This window comes from Hesperophylax consimilis, chromosome 23, assembly GCF_061612785.1.
Source record: "Hesperophylax consimilis isolate HC1 chromosome 23, BYU_Hcon_1.0, whole genome shotgun sequence".
NCBI classification, from domain to species: domain Eukaryota; kingdom Metazoa; phylum Arthropoda; class Insecta; order Trichoptera; family Limnephilidae; genus Hesperophylax; species Hesperophylax consimilis.
In genome coordinates, this window is record NC_142858.1 from 19,865,954 (window position 1) to 19,891,058 (window position 25,105).

Genomic DNA, 25,105 nt, shown 5'->3' on the forward strand with positions numbered 1-25,105 from the left:
TTATAAAAGAAGTTATTGTTTAATTTCATTAAAATATCATCTTTCCACCTAAGAATTTAGTTACAGCGACTTCAATTATTAGAAAAACACGAAAAGTTTGTTTCGAAGCATGTGTAGCGGTAGCTACTAGAAGGTTCGGGTTCGTTGATACGTGCAACCGGCATCGCATTATAACCTATTGGTAAAATATTGAATGTTCGGCGCATCTACTACGTAATCTCTGTAATCTGTATAAGCGGCTACGTCAAAGTCTAAGTCAGTCAGTAATTAGCAGCTAGTGTCTTACAAGTTAGAACTCCCCGAGCCATTCGTCTCCTTATCACATCCGCAAACATGTTTAAAACAGCAAATATTTATCACGCCCGATTGAGGGTTTCACAGAATACAACAAAATAATAAAAAAAACGGTAAAAATGCGCTCAAGAACAAAATCTTAAACCTATAAATATTGAAATAGTATCACTGATTTTTAGTTTGGACACAGTGTCGTAACGTTAAACATCAATGAACAATACTTATTACCAAGTCGGTGTAGACTTTGAAATAGACGAATTTTCGAAGTAATTATTTGCTAACATTATAAAGTCTGTTGTGTAGCACGGGTAGGTAAACGCAACGTAATAAGGCTCGTTAACTCCAGTGGGTCCAATCTACCATTTGCTAGGAGATACACTAAATCGCCCACCGTGGGTCTTGACGATACATCGGTTGAGTAGGTTCAATAATGAGAAATGTGTAATTAATATCTGCGATTGGAATATAGTACAATAGACAGTTAATAAAATATATATAATTTATTTTTATACGATTTATTTTGCATAAAATCACAAGTTATAGGTTGCATATACCAAGTCAAGTCGTGAAAATCGTAAAAGCTTATAATTTTTAAAAAATATGCTGTACTTTCTCAATTTTTAGTTAATTCATTTTATAAATAGAGCCCAGATAGTCGAATTATACTCTAGATGCATTAATATAAAATCTTTCATAATCTTGAAATTAAAACCTATACATTTCAAGTCTAGGTACCTATACATTGTTAGTTATTTAATCTATATGAAGAACAAAACTTTGTTTAGTGTTAAAATTATACCAAGGTCCTTAATTTTATCAATTCCTTTTAAGTTAAATGTTTAGATGATATATTGATACATCGGGATTTTCGATTCGGACAAAAGTTAACGTTTGACATCTTTCAATATTGAGGAATAATTCATCACTCTTGCAGCCTGACAAGATTTAAGCAATGCGTAACATTTATTGAGATTAGAAATATTTTTGTGAACTTTAAGAACATCAGCAAATTAATAAGAGTATTACAACTCCATAAAAAACGGTAGGTACATCGTTGATAAACAAGTAAAACAATACTGGTACCAAATATAACGTTTGTGGAACCACGCCGAATATTTCAAACTTGTGTGAAATGTCTGAATCGAGTTTAACTGATATTTTTCTATTGTATAGCGGAATTTAGAACCATCTCAAAATATTTTCAGTTATTCCAAGGGTACTTAATTTATTTCAGACGAAGATGAATAAGTGAACGTTACTTATTTTATTAAAAATTGTAAATTTTATCTCTCAGGAACAAATTACCGACAGCGTCCATCACCGGGTAATAATTTTGTTATTATTTTTATTATCGACGACTCGATGGCTATAAATAATGTCGACATAAGAGCTTTCTCACAGTGTGTATGGAAAAAATAGTTTCAGTCACGTAGATTACGAAACCATGAAGTACGGCATCTTGCTCTGTTTCGTCTTCCATCAATCTTTCCCTGGATTATCAATTGGGTGATGTAGAATTTGTCTTTCTCATAATACAAACAAATTGAACGAGTTTTCTTATTTTTTATGCTAACACAAATTCACAATATTTCTTTCGCTGAAGAATTTCTATATTAGTTACCTTCTCAATTTCCCCTGATCCACCGTCAAAACTTTAATGCCGTACTGAAAAAAGAGAAAAGATAATACATTTTCATCTACATTGAAGTACTCGAGTGTAAAATTCTTAATAACCTTATATCCAACTATCCGTTGAATCAAAATTACAACCCTCCGTGAATCAGCTTAAATAGTCGATTTGTTAGAACCCTCATGGTCTAAAAAGTTTTGATTTGCGTCCTGGAATGTCTAATGACAAAATGCATTTGCAGCTGCACATGCACATAATCTGCCAAGTGGCAACTTTGTGTGTAGAGGGATAAACACTTGTTTGAATCGAAAGGGACATTGATTTAGTGAAAAAAGTTGAGAATCAAAAATACGCCCACAATTATGTGCGCATAAAGGGACACAGAGAAATCTCATTAATAACATAATAAAGGCATCATGTCCAGGATAAGTGCCCCTTAAGGACCTATTGTTGGTACCTACATTGTTATTCAACGCTTGTCAAACTAAACGTCAAAATTACATTGTATTTTTGTGTTTCAACAAAATAATTTCTAGAGGCCTAAGGCTCGTACAAACGCGACGTTTTGAGAACACGTTTCTGACAGCTTCGAGATACCAGACATACATTACGTGCTCATAACCAAACTCACATTTTGATTATTTTCCTAGTAATGCCAAAGAATTATCACTAATTAACTCGCTCAAAGGCAGGCACCTCTTGTAACCACGTCGCACCCCCTCAAACAAACTTTCGCAAATCAAAATATGTCAAACTGGAAAAATGAACTTAGTAGTTTTGCATCTTAAATACGCATAGGGTAAGTTTGGGTAATATGGCCTGGTCTCTGTCTCCGAAACGTGGCAATGTAGCGTGTGGATTATCCCCGGTATTTAATTACCTCACGCCCCACATATCCTCAGCACATCTTTGCGATCTATTTTTACAACTTTCGAAGCAATTTGGTTTTGAGCATCAGTACTTAATTGCAATACGTATCAAAATTTCAACTTTAACAGTTAAGAAATCCTTATTTAATGGTTTTGACATATCATTTTTTATGAATTTTTGTATTACTTCAAGGTTTGAGCAGGTTTGTTGGTAGTAGGTAGGTTTGAGGGTAATAGTAATGTGGCCACAACGGGTGGGCCAATATGGCCTGGTAGTCGTAGTAGCTAGTATTACCTTCGTACTATTTTGACATTACATACAAAAAACATCAGATTATGGCTCCCAAAGTACAAGATTCTAAGTTAAAACGCAAAACAAAGACCAAAAAATCAATGAGAAAGGTCATTGAAGATGGTAAGAAGCAAGAAAGGTTACAGGGTACCTTTAACAACTCTGGGTTGTTTAAAGAAGTTCCAGCTGAATGCGGGAAGTTAGGAAGAAAATCGACTTAGCCCTTTGAGTTCGAAAAACTACTTGGCAACAACCCGTTGGCAATGGAAACAAATTTATTTGGCTTGGTAAGAAAAATATCACATTGCAGTAAAAAATGAAATCGCACATTAATTTGGTTCTCGTACGTCCCCCCAGCCTTCGACTTATATTCAGCAGAGACAGACATATTGTAATGGCAAATAATTGTAAAGTTATTTGATTAAATTTCAATGACGGGACAGACCGGTCCATTTTTTCATGATTTTTTAGGGTTTCAAATAAAATTGTTGCTCTCTGATTAATATAATTAACTTTTATTGATACAAATTAATGCCTGATTAGATTGTTTACTAAAAAAATGGTAAATTTCGTAAACAACGTCTTAAATGAATGAAAATGGTTTTTATGTGTTTTATATAATTTGACTAGAATTTGGTGACCGGATAACTCATCAAAATGACAATTCAACACACCTATAAAAAGTGTATTAAAGTTACGAAAAGTGATAAAACAAAAACTAGGTTAAATAGGTTACATATGTATTAACTTTGAGTTACTTTATATCACCTTTTGAAGGTGTGTTGAATTGTCGTTTTGTGTCAATTATCATAAACCACGAAAAATAACGTTACCTAATGTTTGGGGCTTTAAATAACTATAATAAGAGAATTCAAACCGCAAAACGAGTGTGTGTGAAAACACTTTAAAGTATTCTATGTTATTTCAACGCCCATAGGGCTTTTACGTATAATAATGTATATCTTTATTTTTTTTTAGTTATACAGATTTCATAAAAAAACAGTGTTAGAAAAATATAGGTTACATAATAAAATATCAGTGTTAACAAAATATAGGTTACGTAAAATATAAGAGTTTAAAAAATGTAGGTATGATAAGAGTACAAATAAGTGAGACAAAAAAAAGAAAATCTGCCAAAATCCTCCAAATCAACGATAATGATAATGAGAATATATAATAAGAAGGTATTAGTTGATAATAAGATTTTACGTTTAAAGTTTGCCAGGTTCAAATTATTTTCAAATACATTTATATCGTTTAAGTATTGGTTACCAAGACTGTGTAAACGTTGTATTGGAGAATGAAAACTATAGTTTTAATGAGATGCTGTTCGTGTAGATGCTGTATGTGTAGATTTATTAAATGCAGGAGTATCACCATTGTGACAAATTTTGAGTTGTGACAGTTTTGTTGAGGAGGTGCGGTCGCGTTTACCGTGTTTTGGTAATTTATGTGAGAACTATCTAATATGTGGTTGACTTAATTCGTGGTAACACATGTTAAAATATGTAGACATCGGCGATGAAAAATGTGCAAAATAGTAGATAATAAGAGGGAAGCATATTTTCGGTATGACTCAACGTAATTCGCGGTAACGCGTGTAAAAACATACAGACAGGCGAAAGTAAGCAAAATAGTATATATTATATAAAGAGGAAAGTATATTTCCTGCATGACTTAAGGTAATAAGCCGTAAAACGTGTTAAAATATACAGACATAGGCGATGAAAATGTGCAAAATAGTAGATATAAAGAAGAAAGTATATTTTGACGAAAAGTTTGATCATATCCTATTTTTTTAAATCCGAATAGTGTCTTTAACTTGTCTGAGCTTGCCAATTTTATAAAATCCACATACCGTCGAGGCAATCGATTTTTTATTTTTTTTTTGCTGCTACGCGACTATCCTTAGAAAAAGTTCCCCAATTCCCCGTATATTGCGCAGTATAACAACTTTCATAATATCGAACCGAATGTATCGGGAGCATCTTCTATCCTTATCCTTATCCTATATTCCTCTTCCTCTACTCTTACCTTCATATTAATTGAAGAAAGAATAATTCATATTACTTTAAAGGTAAAATAAAACTCCTATCTCTAATCAACTTTAGTATAAGAGACTTTTGTGGCCATATTTAACCATTTATATTATATATATATATATATATATATATCCTCCAAATCAACGATAATGATAATGAGAATATATAATATAGAATATAATATATAATATATATATATATATATATATATATATGTGTATTATAAAAGCTGTTTATTTCTTACAAATAAATAAATTACACTGTACAAGCAGAATTGTTTGGAGATGTTAGGCCAGTACAGTTCAGCGCCCTTGAGGTGATTTCTCACGAAAACGGCGCTATATAAATTAGCCAAATATTATTATTAATATTACAATACATTGCATGGTTGAAATTCTAAACACGAACAAGATCCCATTTACAATGACTAATCGAAATTCACTATATCAAACAGTTTCGAACTCGTTCGGATGGATAATAGTAATAAACCGAAAGCATAGTCTGTTATCTATCAAGTCCTAATAAAATGACAACTTAAAGGGCATATATATATATAATTGGAGAGCCAACATGCTCACAAGGAGATTCAACAGGTGCAATCCTTCGGTGAAGAAGCAACTATTCCGGAAGTACTGCATAATTTGTGTTGTTAATGTTATAATTTGTATACTTTTTTTTATTTTATTTTTATTTATTAACCAATATACCTACACATGATACATAATATAAAACAAACAAACATTGACGGGTTACGAATAACCTGACAATATTTGAAAATCTCCTACTACCACCACAGCAAGCGGAAAATGTTGCTTATGTTAAGATGGAGCCAACCGAGGAATTGAACACACTACGCCAGGGTGGGCCCCAAAGGCGATGCCAACTCAGCCACTGACCGTTCCTATATTCATTTTTTTTTATCTCGTTGTAATTTATCTATAATATGCGTGTTTTTTATATAACAGAGAGATTATTGTACTCACAGCTCTGTTCAGCTGAATTGAACAAACATTATTATTACTATAAATAAACATTATTGTTTTTTGTATTTCTTTGGCATTCACTATGTAACAATTTCTAGACATTTTTTTGTTTTTAATGAGTTTTATTAATTCACAATGTAGTTAATGACACGGACGTGTCGAAACCGGTCGCTAATTTTATAAAAATTTATACGTAACAAATGTACATTGTGAATTAATAAAACTCATTAAAAACAAAAAAACATTATTGTCTCTACAAAGATGTGGAATTGTCAATTGAGGAGCCGAATGCGATAACAACTTACACGACGTGTCGCCGTTTTGATATTTCCAATCACCTCTTTATCTGCTGTTATGTAGGTTTTACGCAGATGGAGTTACGCAAAAGTTTGAACACTTCTTGCAAGTTATAAATTAGTGAATACTAAGCATTTGAACGCGTTTTTCTAAAAACTATACTTTTTATCGTAAGTTGTTATCACTAATGATTGCAGTACCTAACTGAAAATAGCTAGTGGATATAGAAATATCATGAAAATATGTAACCCTTCGTCACAGACAAAAGTTGACTAAACAAGAAAATAATGCATCAATAGGTTACCTTAAATATGTTGGCAAGGAATTATCGGAAAAATAACTCGAAATCGAAAAAAATGACTAGTTATTTTTTAAAAATTGTCATAGAACTTACTAAAAAAACCTACCCAACCTTGAAAGTCGCTGAAAATCCTCCAGTCTATCCAAAACCTAATTCCCCAGCACAGGATCTCCTAGTGAGGAAGTACTAAGAAAATATTCTACAATTTTACATTTATATTCATACTAGCTTACGTGTACCCGGCGTTGCTTGGTGACTTATTAATGGTTTGGGGTAAGCATTTGAGGTTGTGAGGCCGTTTTAAGATATACATTTTCGTAGTATTGTTGATGTATCTCCATAGACATATGAATATTAGTAGACCTGCCCTAAGTGATTAAAAGCGTATTATCCCCACTCCCCATACCGGTTCCATTGAGCCGGCTAGGCTCGCGTATGGCCTCAAGTGAAATATGAAAACGTGACGTCATCATTCTTGTGCGAACTATGGTCGAGGCATCATCGGTTCATTTTACGAAATAACACGGCAAAATGTTGACTTGTGATATGAAAACTTGTAAAAATAGATGTGAAAAAGAGAATAAACCCAATTGTCGTATTACATTCCATATATAAGCATTATTTTACTTTATTTTAAGCATATTCACATCGTATAATATGAATCAGTTGTTACTATCACATCGAGAAACGTCTGGACGCGAAACACAAAGCTGGTTGGTTGCTGGGAAGTAAATTATGAACATTTATAAAAGTGACTTAACTAAATACTTAAACGAAATATTCGACTCTTAAAATAGAACCGAATTTTTTTGCCGAATTTGGACTTCGCAAATTTGTTCATAACGTGGCGAGTAATTTGCGCTCCCATGTAAAAACGTCTATTCATTCAAAAGCAGATTTTACTTTTAAGAAGTAAATGGTGATATTATAATGCGAGATGCCTATTTACTGTCAGATTGATTTATTGACGAATCACAGTCAGCCTTACGTCCTTCGTTCTTCAACAGTTGATTTTACCCCTCGCCATTATCTTCTCGTCTATTAATTCCTATGTCTGTGATAATATTGTAATTTAGTTCTGCAAGTATTTTTGGTTTTTGTTATTGTTACAGCTGTTTTGGCTTTCAAGGCCATTTTCAACATGTTTTAAAATTATAAGTTTGTATTGACACAAACATTGCTTCATTCACGTTCATACATCCAAGGCGTCGGCTTGATAAAATGGAACACCGTTCATTTTCTGTTTAATGTACGAGTACCTGACAAAGAGAGTTTTACAGCTATCAATGATAAATAAATAAAAAAATATATATTCTAAAAACTTCAATTAAAACATCCTGTTGATAGGTAGATTGTTACCTGTGCTTCTTATAAAATATACATATAACAGAAAGAGAGACCAAAAAGCATCAACTTATCAAAAATACTATTTCTGTCGTGGGTCTATGTACAATTGTAACTGTAGTTCAATTAACTCAGATTTTTTTTTTAATTTTAGTGTCCTACGGATAGTATAATATTTCAACACAAACATTCACATGTCATTTTCAAAATGACATATTGAAACCGATGCATCTAGAATTCAGACAATCGATAAAGTACCTACGTTCCTACGTATAATATAATACTTCTTTAACAGAAAATTATTTGAATTGTTTATTTCGTTTTTTAACATTTATTTAGGTAAAAAGTTAATTTACATAATTAAAGTCAGATTTTTTTTTTTCAAAGATCTGCACTTTTTAGCTAAAATGTAGTTATCAATCCTACAATCATAATATCCCGTGATACTTCACGAGTCCGCACTAGTACAATACAATTCAACACGATCCCGAAAAATATAATGAGATAATGTCTTGAATTACCCACGGCCACTTTTAACATCAGTAAAATAATAAATTTCAATAATGGTATTAAAAATTCTCCTACCTTTGTCAAAATTCTGTTCAGTAATAACAAAGTCAAAATGTACAAAGGGAATAACATAAAAGGAACAGATGGTTTTCTGAATGTTTTCTAAAAGAACAAGATTCTTTGAAACTCACGGCTCTTTAACGTCGGGTTTAACCCTCTCAGTCCCAGAATATTAAAAAAAAATCAAGTGCGAAAAATCAAATGCACCTTTAAAAAAAACACAGCTTTGTTACATAAATTATCTTATGTTGCATAATTTGTATATATTACATTGTTGTAGCCATTATAACCTAGATCTATTGTGAAAAGCAGTGATGATCAACCTTTTTAACCGGAGGGCCAATTAATCAATTTTCAATTAGATCTAGTGCCGCAGGGAGTAGGTTACGTACATAGTTAACTTTTCAGTAGTCGTGGGTTACTCCAATTTATTTATATTTTGTAAAAATGTAATTTTCTAAGGAAACGACCAAAGAACGCAAAAGCAAGGCAAAAATTTAGAATTCAAAATTTATTTAGAGGCCTAGCCAATAAATGCTGTCGATTTTTATTATTCTGAAATATTAAAAATACTTATATTGCAATACTGGGCGGATGATTCAAAACAGACAGACACAAGTGTGTCGCGAAAGCCGTTAATCTTTTGTAATAAGAAATTTTAAAATGTTCTTTTATTACTTCTGTTTTCAAAACAAATATTTGGAAGCGTACCTACCCCTAATAAAAGATCCCATGCAAAATATCAGGCTAGCCAGTGGCAAAATCTACACTAGGTTGAAATCAACTAGTTTGATTGTTATCGTTAAAAATAAACAAAAAAAATTCGGGAAAATAAAACAAAATTTAGTTAAGAAAATTTATCTTTTCTGTAAAACGGAAACTTTTAAAATGTTACAAAAAGGTGAAAAACATTCAGCATTTAAGGGCAAACCACGAAAAATTTTAAGAATATGTGTTTAAAAAAAACTAATTATTTTGAGCGACTGATTCTAAATTTGACGAAAGACTAAGTTTTCCGCTAAACCCTTTTACAAAACAACATAAACGGTGGAAAATATTTTATAAACAAGAATGACCGCTGTAAAATGTTGATATTCGGAAAAAATGTAAGGCGTAAGCGTATTAAATAAGAATAAGAAAGGGACGCTTAGATGGTTTGTTCGGAGGATATATAAGTGGCGAAAGTGAAATGTAGAAGAAATCGAAATACGGTACGAATCAAATACAAAAGTGAATACGTGTAAAGGGTAAGAATAACATTTATGTATGTATGCGGTGGCGGTTACGTGCCAGGTCGGTGTGTTGCCCATGGTGGAGGTAAACAGTGTAAACACGCCACCCGACGCGGCCTGTGCAGTATGTTTCTAGACAACACCCAACGCCACGCGTCAGTCATTCGAGAACTGTCACAGAGCATATACGGAATTTATGCCAATTTAATATTATTTTTTCATTTATTTAGCGTAATGACCGACGAACCATTAATTGAGTTAGTAAAACGACATCCTGTTCTATATAACATGAGTTTAGCTATATACAGGGATCATACTGTGAGAAATAATGCATGGGAAGAAAGTAACCCATAAAAAAACCCCTTATTCAAAATACATATGAAATCTTTCATTATCTTGAAGTAAGTCTGGATACAGAGTATGATATTCACCACACATACTTCTCTTTTGATTTATTTCATGAACCCAGTAACGCCTAGTTATTCTCTTTTTCTTGAGTCGTTTAAGTATCATATATGTACCCATAATTTGAATCAAATCTTCTTCAAAGTCTTCATCTGACTCGTTATTTATTAAATCCATTGTACAAAACCATTCACTTCCACTGCTGTTAGCTAACTGTATTCAGAAATTGCTAGTATGTCGTGGCGTCGCGTGTTGGTAATGTGCACGGTGCATATCGGGTGTCGAGACGTGGCGTCGCGTCGCGTTTTAATAATGTGTTTCCTCCTTTATTCACAAGTCCATCTGATTCGCTGGGTCAATGTCCCAAGTTGGCATCTTCTGTCCCTATGCGCGCCATAGATTAAACGAGATGGCACTATGTCTTTCGTCGAAGTAAAAATTAGGTACCAAGGAAAGCTTAGGGGCGCTTGGGTCATGGCCGGGGGGGAGACAGCACGATGAATATTATATGTTTTAAAGAGATGGTGACATAAACATATGTCGGTTTTTCATTTTACACGTTTGTCGTGTGTGGAACATTGGTTGTTTTTCAATTGCTTCGCACCCAGTATCTTTGGATACTGCGGACGGGCGTTTCAAACTCTTATTTTATTTACTGAATGTTGTGCACGGTGACCGGATAAATCATCGCAATGATAATTCATCACATCTTTAAAAAGTTATATAAAGTCATGGAAAGTGATGAAACAAAAACCGTCTTGCAGATCTAGAGCAAGTGAAGCTCTCCGACAGCTTGGAAATGGCGGGCGTGGAATTGCGGCCGGGAGAACAAGCCTCGGAAGCAGTACTTCGAGTAGCCAACTCACTGGGACTGCCCTTGCAACCACAAGATATACGCATGGTGACCAGGACTCAAGATCGAAGACAAAACACCCCAGACAAACTCCACATCACCTTCTATAATCAAAATACAAGGGAATCTATGCTCTCAAAAAAAAATGCGGCCAAAACCATAGACTCAAATTCTCCCATTTTCATCAGCGAGGTGCTCTCACCGTACTTTAAGGAACTTCTGTGGAAAACTAAGCAGACGGCTAAAGAAACCCACTACCAATACGTGTGGTTTAAATCAAATAAATTACTTGTCCGCAAAGCAACTGGCGATAAAATCTTCCAAATAAAACACGAAAATGACCTAAAAAAAATGGGGAAACAAACTTAGACGACTTATCCACCTAAAGTAAATTAAATACATTGCTAATAATTTAATATGGCCGAATTACTAAATACTATCCACTCAACTAGCACTCACTCACATTATTCAACCAATAATACAAAACTATGCGTTTCTATATTTAGCACCCCAGGCACCCTTACTCTATTAAACCAAAACATAAGATCCCTTAACAAAAACTACGACGAACTAGACATACTCTTGTCTTCCTTTAAAATAGACTTCAATATTATTATACTAACAGAATGCTGGATCCCAACCTCTTTTACTGTAAAACACAAAAATAACTACTCCTCATATTTCACAACAAAATACCAAAACCAAAATGATGGAGTTGTCGTTTACATAAAAGATAATCTTAACGTATCTGTCTCAGAATTCACCCTAGAAAACTCAAATTGTTTACAAATAATCGCTGACCCAGATACGTGCATACTCGCTATTTACAGATCACCTTCATCACACAACATTACGCCCTTTCTAACAGCTCTCGACACTCATATAAAAAAAATTACCCACTTCAAAAACATCATCGTAACTGGTGACCTCAACATAAATATACTTCCACAAGGCCATCCCCAGAATATCGAATACCAACTGATGCTCCTGGAACATGGCATAATAAGCGCCATCAACACTCCAACCAGAGTTACCAGAGACTCGGAATCATGCTTAGACCACATAATGATCAAATCCAAAAACAAATTCTGTAGCGTAGTATTCGAATCCACAATCACAGACCACTACACAACAATGATAGGACTGACCACACATACATTGAACCCAACAATTCAAAACAATATCACAAAATTTGAAACTGACTACGTGAACCTAAAAAAATGCCTAGAAAAACAAACTTGGGAACACCTTAAAAAAATTAACAACACTGAAGAAGCCTGGAATTACTTAATAACATACCTACAAACGCTCATCACTCAAAACACCACAAAAACATTCAAATCTTTCACGCACCGCAAAATAAGACTAAAAAAATGGATTACTCAAAGCATAATAAATTGCATTAAAAAACGTGATAAACTACACAAACAAGTCACACGCAACCCAAATTATACTTTTCTGAACTCTTTCTATAAAAGGTACAGAAATACTTGTTCTCTAATTATACGAAAAGCCAAAGAATTATATTACAGAAACAAACTGATTACTGCTAACTTTGACCCGAAAAGCGTTTGGTCTATTCTGAGGGAAAGTACAAATACACAAAAAAACAAAGATGATGAAATAAAAAAAATACTTATCAACGACGAAGAAGTCGACTTCCACAAAAATCCTACACTTATCCTTAATTACATAAACAGACATTACACAAATATCGGAGCAAGCCTAGCCGAAAATATAAAACAAAAGTCGTCTAGTAACGATAATCAAGAACCTCAAAAAATTCCGACTCAGTGCAAACACAAAAATAGTGTCAGTCTTTTCACATTACATAGAGTAACTCTGGAAGACACCAAAAAATTAATACATTCCCTAAAGAATAACACAACATCAGGTCCTGACGGAATAGACTCTAAAACAATAATAACACTAAGCGAACAACTACTTACTCCACTAACATACGTTATTAATCTTAGCCTGAAAGAAGGAATTTTTCCGAGCATCCTAAAAAAGGGTCTGGTTATTCCTATTCATAAATCAGGACCTAAAAATAATGTAAACAACTTCAGACCCATTACACTATTAAACACGTTGTCAAAAATTCTTGAAAAAGCAATAAAAGAACAGCTGCAACATTATCTGGAAAACATGCAAATACTCTCAGTTAACCAACACGGCTTTAGAAAAAATAGAAATACGGAAAACGCAATTGCCACTGTAACCGAGTTTATTACACATAATTTAGATGCCAAAAAAAAAGTAATTTCAATCTATTTGGACTTATCTAAAGCCTTCGATACAATTTCGCACAAACAACTTTTCAAGAAGCTAAAAAACATTGGCATTAATGGAGTAGAATTGGAATTAATGAAAAGTTTCATGTCTGACAGAACACAACAAGTCAAAATTGACAACAAGACAAGTGAACCACTTTTAATCACGTACGGAGTCCCACAGGGGAGTGTACTTGGCCCACTAATATTCCTCATATACATTAACGAATTATGTGACATTGAAATTGATGGTAAAATCGTGACCTTCGCTGACGATACAGTTCTTCTGTGTCAAGCAGCCACATGGAAAGATTTATTCACAACAGCTGAAAAAAGTCTGTCAATTGTCATAAAATGGCTAAACAGAAATACTCTTACCGTTAACACAATCAAAACAAAATACATCACACATAGTATAACACAAAGAGGTCAACCTCCTTCTAACTTGAACTTGTTTTTGCATGACTGTAAACAAACATCATCCTATTGCCTATGCGAACACATCGAAAGGGTAAAACAAATAAAATACCTAGGAGTTATTATTGATACACACTTACAATGGACTGAACACATTAATTTTATCACTAATAAACTAAAACGAGTCTTGCACCTAATAAAATCCATCAAAAACATTTTTCCACTAACAATACTCAGATCAATATATTTTGCACTGTGTCAATCCATTGCCACTTATGGAATATTAGCTTGGGGCAGCGCTACAAACATAACAATTGACCCAATTCAAAAAGTTCAGAAGGCAATAATAAAACTCATACTGCAAGTACCATTCTACACAGACTCAAACAAAATTTTCAAAACTCTAGACGTCATGTCAATAAGACAACTTTACGCCAAAACTGCTCTCCTACATCTCATCCATAATAATCTTCATATTACAAATCAACCAAAAGCCATAATAAAAACCAGGTCATCAACAAATAAAACACTGAACATTCCGATAACACACACCACACACGGACAAAGACACTTTCAATACTACGCAACCAAACTTTTTAACAGTATGCCCATTACTTTGAAACAACTAATGACTACAAATACATCTACAAACTTTCTCAAAAAACATATCGTAGGCTGGATAAAGAATAAAGATATTCACTTTATTCAAAAGATTATAATTCCAAACCAAACATAACCAAAATATGATAAATAAAATTAAATATTATACACGTTCTTTAAGAATTATCCAAAAATTACATACACGCACATATATATGTGTGTTTTCATGTTTCAATCTGTCTGTGAAAAAAAAAAAAAAATAAATAACTTTCTACTACAACACATAAATACCTGTCACACTTAATCACAAACACGTAAACACCTCAGCACAGGTTCTCCTAGTGAGGTGTTCACGTAACATACAATATCAACCACACACAGTTTTACCTACATCAACCTATGTTCTTTATTTTTTATACCTATTTTTCTGTACTTTTTTCTCTGTACTACAATATAAACCACTGTAAAAAATTGTAAAATGTGTATTCAAGAATAGACATAAATAAATAAATAAAAACTTTATTAACTGGGTTAAGTAGGTTTGGTTAGGTTAGGTTAGGTTAAAAAAAAATTCATCGTTTCTAATGATTTATATCACTTTTTAAAAGTGTGTTGATTATACTATATTAACATAATATGTATTTAAAGTCGCGGACTTACAAATTGATATGGATGATAATGTATGGGCATTTTTCACAATATCAAATATATCAAATTTTTTTCAAATGACCTACCACGACTGGATCCCTAGAGCCGCCTCTGTATATATATAAATATAGTATGTATGCTTGGAAATGTATATGTCTACTCCTGCGGTTAGATGGTTAGTTAGTTTTAAACGTTAACAATTTTCGCCGATAACAATATGCACCTACAAAGGTATACCTCTATATAAATATAACGTTAAAATAAAAATGTGTAGAACATGTGTATGAAAATAAGTGTGGCTCGGCCTCTGGAATTTTTCGTAAATATGGATAGTTCGGCCCTGCGGGATTAAAGGGGTTAAGATACGGACTCGTTGGCCCTGTTTTTATAAACTTTTATTAAGCTCAGCGAAAAAAAAATTAATGAATGAACAATAAAGGGGTGCGTGAAAAAACCAAACCGGATTCAGTTCATGTTTTTTATGTCCAGACCATTGTCACATCTATGGACAAAGGCGTTAAGGGCTATAATCGTTTAGGGTAATCTGTTACTTCAGCGGGTGAATTCAGTTCATGGGTTTAGTCAAGTCATTATCGCATCTATGGATAGGGGCGTTAAGGACTGTAATCATTTGCGAGTATCTGGGCCAGCTTTAGAAAGAGATGAAGTCATAAGGTCGAATGAAAGAGGTCCTTTATTAGGGTAGGGCTGGTAAGATGTGTTAAGGGGAATAAAATAATGTATAATTGCGCGAATACATTTGCGAGCCAAAACTCGATTCGAGCCTCGAATTATGAGAAAGGAACGAAACAACAGCAAATGGCGCGAAACGCGTCTTCGGTTGCTTCGTTAATTTCACAAATTCGAAGCACGGCTCGCAAATCTATACGCAGCATAATATATCAATTACAATTCTAGTGTGAACGTGAACGATTCGTGTTAACACATTATGGACACGGCCATTGAAACATAAAAACGGAAATAAAAAAATAGAAAGACTCAAAAGCTGAACAAAACTAGAACAAAATTTGAATTTACTCGAAGAAGAGCTTTGGAAAACAGAAAAAACTTAATACTAAGAAACATTTACCAATCTAAAAAAAATCTTAAAATTTACTTAAACTTAAAAGCAAGTTCTAACAGCAAAAAAGAGTTCACAAGAAAAAGGGTTCTCTACAATAATCTCATAAAAAATCAACAAAAGCTAAAGAAATTTGTAACAAGATCTGGAAAGACATCAAATTAAACCCAGTCGGGGAGTCGGCGATGTGTGAATTCGAAGCGTTGCAGGCCATTGAACATGTGGTCAAACGATGCCTGTTGTATTGATTCCCCGGCGGGGTCGATGAGGTCCACAGAGCGACGCCTGAGGCCCTAGACTGGCTCACTAAACTAGATGTTTTCCTCTGACCCTAAAAACCCTATAAAACTAGCTAAAAATAAGAAGAAATGGTTTACGAAAATCTAATAAAGAACAAAGCATCATATCGTGTCAAACAGAAGAATAAGCGAGCACTCTTACTGAAGAAATAATAATAAAAACTTAATTATGACTCAGAAGTTAAAGAAATTAAAAGGAGAAGACCCAAATTAATAAATAAATGACTTAAATCAAACCATCCACGTATACTATCGAAAATAAAGAAAATAAAATAAATTTCATAACTGAAATAAAATATAAGCTGCTCAAGGAATATCAATGTAATTCTCAGGATCAAGAAAATGAAAATACAGTGAATCTACACAAAAATATTAATGAAAAGCAATACAAACTAAAATTGAAAAACTACTTCTCAAACTACATCGGAAAGCTAAACATTCAGTACCAAAGCGTTTAAATAGAGGACTATGCCCATTAACCCAGTGTAACTCCAGATGCCTTCATCGATAATCCATCGATATGCCATCACTGCATGGGTGATAACATTTACGCTAAGTGCCCTGCAAGAAAAAAACGCCGGTTTGTGCAAACTACACATCACAGAATAAGAAATATGGCGAACAAAATAAAAGACCACAAAGCTTTTAGCAACTCATGTCCCTACAAAAATAAAATTCTCAAAATAGCAAGAGACTATAAATTAAAATGGAAGATTTCTTAAATAATTAACTAGAAAATTATGTTGACGAAAAAATATTTGACAGTTTTAAAGAATACTGAATTCACCAAAAAGATCTATATTAATTCTAGACATGAATGGAACAAAGATGATTTTTTAACAACAATTAGTAATGATTTTGACAAGCCGGCGTGCATTGTGTTAACAGAAACTCATTCAAGTAGTGAAGTATACTATATACCAAGGCTGCCCAACCCCAGGCCCGCGGGCCACAATGTGGCCCGCGAACGAATTACAAGTGGCCCGCGTGAAACATTTTCGAAAATCCCGCCAATCCGCCAATTTGAAAAAGTGTCGCGGGCCTGCGGTAAAACAAACAATGCAGCTTGCGCGCGGTCACCAGTGTTGCCAACGACGGCGATTTATCGCTATTTAGGCTTACTTTTGAAACAAAAATACACCGGTTTTCGCCATAATATTTTTTGCGTCGAAATGGAATCCTGTAGCCACCCCCCCCATGGAATTCGAAAAATTGCTGTGGGGTATCACATATGATGTTTGGGTGTGCGGAATTTCGCCCAACTGCTAAAAAGGTTGGGCAGCCTTGCTATATACCTTTGATATAAAAAATATTTTTCAAAGACAAACTGATAGTGGCATCTCTGTTTGTACAATAATTGTGACCTAATTTATTTTCACAAATATCAGGGATATAAATAATATAAACTCTAGTTATCGACCATTACGTGACTTTGCTAAATTATAATTCAATAATACCTCAGGTGATAAATCAACATAGAAATAAAATTACTTAAAAAAATAAAAAATATATCTACATAGTACATATATTTACATTACCAACAATTATATACAAATTGCTTAGTTTTTATAACTGCCTTAATTTTTTTTTTATTACGTCGCATTATTCTATCTCTTAAGGCGATGCCATACGTAGTAATGCAAAATCATGTGTTTTTGGTTTGAAAATTTGGTCGCCTAGAAATGTTTCAGATGCTTTAATTAAATACTGCGAGTAGAATACATCTTGGCCTTTGAAAGAATCGAGTATTTTTTAGATAATTCTTTTTATAAGCCCAGAGAAAAATAATGTAAAGGCCTATGAAAACTGCTTTAAAGTTCAAAATCTCCTACTTACGAACCCATTTTCGGGTATGATTTTATTGTATAATGTGGCAAATTAAGTTATTTATAAGATGATCGAAAAAAAAAATTATTCCTGAACATCCACAAAATAAAATAAAAGGCACTTTTTGACCATGTTTTTTTCTTGCATAAATCAAAACAGGCGGATGGTGTTAAGCGGGAATTTAAACCTTATCGTCATCTACGTAAGGGTTGTTATTGATAGCGGCTCAATTTAAAATATTACACGACGTAGTGCATCGCCTTAATATTTCATTTAAATTCACACGATTTCAATACAGTACATTTTCATTTACATACATAATTTATATGTAAATGAAAATTGAGGGCCTCAGCACTCATTTAGGCTGACGTTACCAAATCATATTTTATAAAAACCGTTGACCTGTCAGTGGCTGAGTTAGCATCGCGTTTGGTTCCCACCCAGGAGTTGTCCGTTCAATTCCTCGGCTGGCTAAGTCCTCCATCACAAGTTTTTGAGATATCTTTAGCTTTAGGCATATTTTTTAGATCAGGATATTCGTTACCCGGGATTGTTTGTGTTTCTTTAAAAAAAAATATAAACAAATAAAATTTTAAAAACTAAGACGAAACTGTTGTTATTACCAAATCTTTGAAAAATAGACTGTCATCTGAATTATTGTTTAAGAATTATTGCAAAACCCCTCACTCACCATCCGATTTGCAGGACAGTAAGTTGACTGCCAACCGAATTATTATTATTATTCCGATGCAACGTCCCGACAAAGGGAAGTTTTACTTACTCGCCATCCGATTTGAAAAAAAAACCAACATGCTGTCCAGCAAGTTATCCTGCAAATCGGATCGTGAGTAGAGACTATTTATTGCATCTGTGGCCAAAATACCCATAAAACAATGATCAATGATTTTAAACGAAATGGTAAAACAAATATCATGTAGGTACTGCTAAGTATTTTTATTTATTTTTCTTTTAGATTATAAAATATTAGCCATTGAAGAAAAGGTTAATATTTACATAACCGCTGCACTTTATTATTATTATTTAAATAAGCACAGATTATAAAAATGATACCTCGTTTCAACTTAATTACTACAACATACAACTATTTACGTCGGGAGAGATGGCAAAAGATGTATTAAATTCATTTTTATTCAATGTTAAAAAATTTACCTTTCAAAACTATCCCTTTGCAGCCATTTTGGAATTTTCAGTATTTTTATTTTTTATTTTTTTTTTATTTATTTATTAATTTATCAAAAGAAAGTACATATTACATATTGGATGCTTTGCCTGTCCAACTAGGAAAGTTTCCCGTTCTAGGACAGACAAAAAGACATGTTTAGTTCATATTATTACTGAAATGTACATAATTACATAACAAAAACCAAAAAAAAGTTTCATTTTTCTCTGAAATTAAGTTGTGTAATAAAGAAAATGTATATAATAAATATAAGTTAATCTGGTAGCATATATTATAATCGGATTTACCGAATTAACCTGGTAACATAAAATATTAAAATTTACAGAGTATGAGGTAAGCGTTGTAACTAGAATGTGTAATAAATTATGTGCATGATTGTTTTCACTGAATTAAAACATGAATTCAGAACAAATTATATTATACGGCAATACGAATATATACCGCGCTCATTTCTTGAACTACTGCTAAAATGTAAAAACAATAACTATATATATAGATAGAAATATAAACTATGAAACTATGAGTATGGATTAACGTTTGTGAAAGTTTCGTTTCAATCTGTATACGCATAAATGACTTAATTGACCCAAACTAAGAAACTAATAACTGTGTACGTAAGTAGTTGTTTCTTGTTGTAATTGTAGAATTGCAGTTATTTTCCATAAATTGTTTAGTACGGAGGTACAAACGGAGGTACGGAGTTAGCCTCAGCACGGGCAAGCCACCCAGTGAGGCCTACATTACTGGAAAACTTATAATGTAAAAAGTATTGTACCAAATGAAAAAAAAAAAAAAAAACAAATAAGGAAAAATAATTAAAAAGCGTTGGGTCGATTTTTTAAATTATATAAAAAATTGGGTTCCAACATAATTAGGTATCACCAAATTATGGTCAATGGACCATAAATTTTTTATTTCATATCCTGTCTCAGCAGAGATGTGCTTTATTTCAAATAAATCCATTTCAAATGGAAATGCAAAATGCAAAATGGGCATTTTCCATTTTGCATTTTAAATGCTTTTCTAAAAACCATTTTGCATTTTAAATGCTTTTCTCAATGCATTTTCCATTTTAAATGCTTTTTTGCAACATTCTTCCTACTATCTCCACTCATCTTTTTTTCATAAGCCTCAAATATCAGTCGGTCCTCAACTTCGCTATGAGAGATAATTTACATTTGTCAAGTTGCTCCCTGGTAGGAGCCCTGGCAATTGAGTGACACCATTACAAAAAATACTGAACATGGGGGTCATGACGCTGTAATATTAAATGTTAGATAGTGGTTTCTATGTTTTTACGGTGGCAACATTAGTCCCGCGCAAATTTTTTGTGGTTTCATAATCTGTAGTCGTGGTGTTTTTGGATTTACCATCATGTAATATGTTTGTTCTACATTGATGTCCATTATTAAATGACAAAATTGTTTAAAAATTCTATAATTGACCTGAGAAACCATTTTGCATTTTCAATGCATTTTGAAAATAGGTATTTTGCATTTTGCATTTGATATGCTTTCTAAAAACCATTTTGCATTTTCAAATGGAAAAGTTTTGACCCATTTCCATTTTGCATTTCAAATGGTTTTGGGTACCCATTTCGCACATCTCTGTGTCTCAGTAGAGGTAAAGTCACAAGGAGGAAATCCATAATTGGTTTCATTTTGGCTATACATATAAGACTTATGTACAAACTGAAATAAAAGTAAACTGTCGAATTCCCGAAAAATTAATAAATAAATAAAAATTAACAAATAAATACTGAACCGCGAGCCTGTTTTACGTGAATGACTTATTACGTATTATAGAATAAGATAAAAATAGACCGAATATAATAATAATAGTGTCCGTCCTTACAATAAGCTCGACGAGCGAAGGCAGAGCAGTTTTGATCCCATTGTCCTAGGGCCTAGAGGTCAAATGGGAATCAACATAATATAGTCAAGCAGATACAACAGCAGGCACACTCTCAAACTCCATTACAATTGTAGATCTTACGACGAATTATGAATTATTCAAGCTCCATGTACGCATTGTTTACGTCGGGTACTCAGTTTTCTCTCTTACTTGGTGCCGGTATATCAGTAGCTCTTTATGCTCGCTAAGACAAATATTTACGTCCGTCAAGTTGCTCTCTGGTAAGAGCCATGCCAAGATAAGCCGAGTGATAACATTACTAAAAAATGCTGATATATCGGGCCACACACTACTTATATAATATATAATGTTGCAGTACACGCTAATAAGTAGCAATCGTACACATATGTTATATTAAGGCCCTCACACCAGGGCGAAAATCATGGTACATAATGAGAAAGGTTTCTATGATTGTCTGCGAGGGTGAATGACCCTGAATTTAGACATACCCGTGATGAAACATAATAATGAAATAACACAATATACTCACAACACAATTACTAAAGTAATAAGCAGAAAGTTATACACGCAGTGTAGGTATTATTCAATCATATAAGACACATTATTTCATCAAAGTAAAGTATGTATTGTAGTGAAGTTCGCCTTTAGTTAAGCTAGCCTAGACAAGAATTAGGATATTTACCTTTGAAGCGAACAGCTATCAATCCTCAACGACGCACACGGTTATGTTAACCGATGGAACACATCTCAAAGGAACTGTTTTAATTCACGAAAGCACACTCTTTTCAATAAACAACCCGAGAGAACCTCACAGATACGCGAAAACAATAACGTTTGCTGCCATCTTGTACCGGCCGTGTATTTATTTGTTGACACTTGCACGCGCCATCTATGGAACGAAAACTGCGGCTGGAAGCTTTCAGTTTCTGTTCAAAGGTGAAGTAAGGGATAGATAGGATAAGTTTTATGAAATAGATGAAACTGGACACACACGGCGGCGCAGCCATTCAGCGTTGCCAGGTCTAGGGAAATTTCCCTAGATCTAGGGGAGAAAAAAAAATTCTAGGGAAAAGGGAAATTTTCACGAAATCAGCACAAATCTAGGGAAATTTCGTACTATTTGGCAAAAAAAAATTTTACATGACAATATTATTGGGATTGCCAGTGAACATAAATGTATTTTCATTTTTTATTTTTGGGATTTCCAGGAATCTTAAATAATGTTGATGTACATAAATGAAGAATGTTATTTTTAACACTGACAACTCAAAATTATATTTATGTTCCTAAAAATATTAAAACCGGGGACTTCTTAAAAGTTTCAGATTACGACTTTGTATATGATCATTACAATAAGAAATTATCTTCTCTCAGCTTTTCACTTTTGGCTTTCCACTTTCGGCAATTTCACACAGGTACAGGTTTTTTCTCGCCAAATATTTCCACTGTCATTTCACTTCTGTTCTTCTAAATCATCTCAAGTGCCAAACTGATAAACTTCAGTCTTCAACCATACTAATAATTCAAAGCTCCCTTGAGGTAATATTTCACTGAAACGGCGCTACACAAATAATTCATTATTCCAAATCTTCTTCTTCCTTGCTATAATCTAAATTAAAATCTTCGGCGAATGACTAGAAGTCATAATCACAGAAGCCAATATCAATGAATACAGCCCATCGATGCCTGAATCTGCAAAACGTACATTTCCAAAGTTTGGAGGTGTTTTTTCACAAAAACAGCGCCTTACAAATTATCCAAATATTATTATCATTAAAATATGTTATTTGACAAATTATTACTGGCGTTGTAATCTTCTACTTACCCGGTAAAACACAAAATTTCAGATTAAGGCATCGCTATGTTATGTATTGCTATATAAGAAAGAGAATAAATAAAAAACAGTGACTACGCACTGGTATATATGTGGCGTATTTGGGTATCGTGTATTTTTATTACTACAAATAATAAATAAAAGTTATCAACAAAAACCAAGTACTTTTTTTCAAAGCTCCCCCCCCCCCCTCCGGACGGACAGACGTTTTTAACTTTAACTTGCCAAGGTGGTACCCCCGGAATCTAGGGAAATCTAGGGAAATTTCGACTCCCAATCTAGGGAAATATTGCAATCTGGACCTGGCAACGCTGCAGCCATTATTTGGCTTATTGGTTCACGACACGGTCCAAATTGGGGGACACACACAACCGAGCCGAGCCGGGTCAGTTTGACATATGTCACTATAATATAATAAGACTTTTTTTATTGTGTTTATTTCTTGCTAGAGCAATCCCGATGAGTTACAGAACTCATTTTAGGACAGGAGGAAACTTACAATTCATATGTAAGAGGTAGTAGGTACAATTTTACAACGGTATTTTGATATCAAATATAAGTTTCACATTCAATACAGCATAAAAATTAAAATAATGACACGTTAAGTAGAACAAACAACAATAGAAAACAAGTACAGAAAGAAAAAAGAAAAAAAACATGCATAAGATACAACAAAAAATGACAACACAGTTACATATTTCATTTTTAAATGTAGTTAAAAAATATTCTTTCAAAGCATTGCTTTGCAATTTTTTATTATGGTGGATGTGTTTGTACATATCTGGAAGCGAATTATATAGTGTATAGGCAATATAGTTCAGTGATTTTAACCCATATTTTGTAGTGTGTGTTTGAGGAATGCGGATTTTATTGTTATTTCGAGTATTGTGGTTGTGGATGTCTTGATTGTAAAGTGGCTTGATGTTGGTGTGAGTTGATTTTTGGGTAATTTGTAGGATGGTGCTTGTGATTTCATATTTAGGAAGGATTGTAATTGGAAGGATACCAGAAAACGAATAGATGTCAAAAATTTTTTTTCAAAACATTTTTTAAAAACAATTTTTTCAAAACAATTTTAAAACAATTTTTTTCAAAACGTTTTTTCAAAACAATTTTTTCAAAACAATTTTAAATTTCAAAACATGAGAACTAAAATGGGTTCATAAATCAGGTTTTTTTTCAACAAAGGTTTATTTAAAATGAATTAGCTATAAAACAATAACATACTTAGGTATTTTTTTTTTACAAAACTTATTTAAGTCGTTCATTGATTAAGAACTAAAAAATAGGTTTTTTTCAATTATTATGAAAGTTTTACTGAAATGAAATGAGTAAATTCTGAATGAACATTCCCACTGAATTGAACGGCAGAGCCGGGGTGCTAATGGCGTAGGGATTTGTCAAGTTGGCTTGTTGTCTGGGCAATGTGAATTTTGAACTCGCCGAAAATAAAGCAGAGTTTGCTGAGCCACGTCGAGCCATCTGAATTTCTCTACAAGATTAGTTTTGGCTAGGCGCGTGGTCATTTGGCTTGCTTTGTCGTGTGTGTCTAGCTTTAAAATTTGAACGTTCCCGGAGTAAAAGTTGCAAGCATTCGAATTTTTTATTTGTGTGTGAATAATATCGCCGGCTTTAACTTCACCATTTTTGGGGAAGTAATACGTTTCATTGCGATATCATTCGTAGAAGTTTTATCAGTATTATTAAAAGTTCACAGCAAGAATTTGAGGAGAAGTAGGTACACAACACAAAAATAAAATTTTCTTGCACAAATTTTTCTATAACAAACTAATATTATTATTAGGTACAATGGCCTACAATACCAAGATTTTTTTTTTTAAATCCGGAATGTTTTGCTATAGTTATCAATGAATTCTTTGAAAAAAAAATTGTTTTCATGAAAGGATTATCATAAGTCTTATTCTGATCGGTGACCGG

At 33.2% G+C, this 25,105-nt stretch overlaps 1 protein-coding gene across 1 annotated transcript in view; it reads right to left on the minus strand.

Annotated features, from left to right (window-relative positions):
- LOC149412416 (uncharacterized) overlaps nucleotides 1-22,171 on the minus strand; it is a 159,017-nt gene extending 136,846 nt beyond the window's left edge. The window contains exon 1 of the mRNA XM_089646016.1: nucleotides 22,016-22,171. The gene's annotated coding sequence lies outside the window, so the exon portion shown is untranslated. The remainder of the gene's footprint in view (nucleotides 1-22,015) is intronic.
- Between the last annotated feature and the right edge of the window lie 2,934 nt (nucleotides 22,172-25,105).